Raw genomic sequence first — 2,726 nt, 5'->3', positions numbered from 1 at the left:
ATAAAAATAAGAAAATAAAATGGAAAAAAAAAGGAGAGATCGAGAGCCTCTACAACCCTAGCCGCCACCGCTACTGCGCCCTTGACGCCGCTGCTATTATCCCTGTCGCCGGCACTGCTTCTATGTCACCGCCACCACAGCCGTGGCCGGCCACCGCAGCCATCGTCATCCGTCGCCACCGGTGATCCCTTTCTGTTTTTCTCCTTCCCGGTGAGCTCTTGCTGCTGTCGACCTGATCTGTTCCTGCTGTGTGCTTTGGTCCCTGCTGCTACTACTAACGTTCATTGCTACTGCTGCTGCTACTGGGTGGTATGCCACTGTTGCTTCTACAACGATCAGAGGGGAGAAGGTTCAGAGGGCAGAGGAAGAAGGAGGATTAAAGAAGAAAAAGGGAAAGAGAAGCAAAGTTGGGGATTTTCTGGGATTCCACAAATTCACCTCAAATTTGATTTTCTCCTCTATAAGGGTAACTCCTCTTAGTCCATGGAAGTTCAATTTTCACGTGGGAATCGATTCGATTGCTGGTTGGGTGTTTTTAGTTGTTGTTTATGGGCTAAAAATAGTATTTTCCAATCTGGTAGTAAACCATTGTGATTCAAGTTAGTTGTCCTAAATAAAGTTTGTAGTCATCGTTCTAACGGTGCTGGTTTCACTCGATTCTGATAAATAGTTTAGGAGAAACAACCAAAAGAGTACTGCTGACCGGGTCCAGAAACCAGGACAACAATTCGTTTTCCTTTATATGGGACTTACATAGGCTTAATCTGATTTTTCGCCCACATGAAAGTTGTAGAGAATTTTGTCTAGATGTCTAAAGTGATATCGGTTGCTACTTTTTGTTAGGCGCTTTTTGAAATATGTATATAACATTGTATAGGTAGTATAGGTAGTTTTGTGTAGGTACCATCCCGGTTGACAGATAAATTTAGGTTTTGATCTTTCATGATGTTTTGTACATGTATAGATAGTCTCAAGGATTCCTCAATAGAGGTTTTACTTGTAGCTTTACTCCACAGGTGTGGAGAGATCTGGTGTGGAGGGGGTTTCGTCGGGTTGCCGTCGAGGTTAAAGGCAAGTGTATGACGAACAAATTATGTGTTTCTTGGATTGTTTGCTCCACCTATTTATTTTCAATATATTTCTATGTTATATGTGATTGCATATGTTCAGATTATTGTTCATGCTATTTATATTTCAGGTTTATCTTATGTTCACGATGACGTTATTCTTGTTTCAATATTCTGGATTCTGGTTCTGGTTAAATCACTCAATTTCCATGCTTGCCATGGATGTGCAATTTAGTTTCAATTTGCTTTTTTGTTTCTAGTTTCAATTATTCATGTTTCATGTGAGTCATGGATATGCTATCTGGTTTTATATTCATGTTCCTATGGGTAATTGTTGATCAAGCTTACTCGGCTTTGCCGGCAAATGCTAGGATGTATTCACAGTTGTCCGGGATGGGAACTACTATTTCAATTCATGTCTGTTCGGGATGGGAACTATTAATTTTCTTTAACATGGTGTTTGAAACCGTGTTTCTTTTCAAAGAAAGAAAGTTTTATGTTCAGGCTTTATTGCCAATGATGTGTATATGTGTTTCATAGTTCCATATTGTACTTGCTAAGTATTTATGTACTCACTCTTGTGTTTATTTGGTTTTAAGTACACAATGAGATCGGCATGTATGGGTGGAAAGTAGCACCCTTATATACACATCTATCTACACACTATTAAATTATATTGCTTAGGTCCATAATGACACTTAAACTATATCCTGGTTTGCTTGTAATATTCATTTGGATATCTATTAGTTTCTTTCTATGGATTATATGAATAGATAGCACTGTGGGAATAATATTATTATTAGTTTATCTTATAACTGCCTATCATGGATGTCCGTATCTATAGGAGAGACTCTGCCGAAATTTCTAATAATTTTAGGAGTTAGTAGTTTTGAGTGTATTTTGGTGTGGCACTCTAGGTACGTGGTTACCTAGGGTGTTACAATGGTTGCCATTCTTATTCCCATAATCCCGTCTCCATTTTGGTACCCTCTAAAAACAGTTCAGAATAAGAGTATTGTTAGATAAAAAAAGTGAATATTAGGGAAGAAATTAATATCAAATAAATAGAAGAGGTGTGGCTTTGAACCCAAACCGATTAGCCCATCACCTTGTGGAGCTAGCCGGAAGACCCCTGGGTGTTTCTTGAGAGTATTGTTAGGGATGAGTTGTTAAAAGATTAATTAGTATAAGAAATTAGTACGTGTAGAGACTTTTCCTTCTTTTAAATGGGTACCGCTAGTAGCTATACCATTTGATGTACATAGCTATTTTTTTTTAGAAAAAGGCAAAGCCCAGCTTTCATTCAAAGCTATAAGAGTTCATAATACAAAAGTAACAGAAGATAATCGGCTGGGAAACAACCAGCTAGGCGAACATAAGCATCATGGCTGCTGGCTCAGCCCAAAAACAAGCCAGGGAAAATTACCAAACATCTGGAAAGCTCCCTACCAAGACTACCAAACCCAGCAAAGCAAATCACGAAGTCACGGCGCTACTACACTTTTCAGGCATTTGAGCTTGCTATCCTTCTGATGCTGGCAAGTAGTAAGTCCCGCGAGGTATCCAAAGAGCTTCGAGTCTTCACTGGTGCTAGTTTTCTCCACTGTAGATGAAAAGAGACAGCTTTGTAAGGCAAATGGGTTGCATTAGAGATCAGTT

The 2,726-nt window shown here is 39.2% G+C and overlaps 1 long non-coding RNA gene across 1 annotated transcript; it reads left to right on the top strand.

The window, feature by feature from the left end:
- Positions 1-1,716, top strand: LOC127760557 (uncharacterized). The gene is made up of 3 exons (XR_008015105.1): positions 1-210; positions 340-466; positions 1,017-1,716. It is a non-coding gene; the product is annotated as an uncharacterized LOC127760557 (long non-coding RNA).
- The last annotated feature ends 1,010 nt before the right edge of the window (positions 1,717-2,726 follow it).

The sequence above is a fragment of the Oryza glaberrima genome, chromosome 1 (assembly GCF_000147395.1).
Source record: "Oryza glaberrima chromosome 1, OglaRS2, whole genome shotgun sequence".
NCBI lineage: Eukaryota > Viridiplantae > Streptophyta > Magnoliopsida > Poales > Poaceae > Oryza > Oryza glaberrima.
The sequence above is the reverse complement of the archived record's forward strand: the minus strand, read 5'-3'. Positions and strand labels throughout refer to the sequence as shown.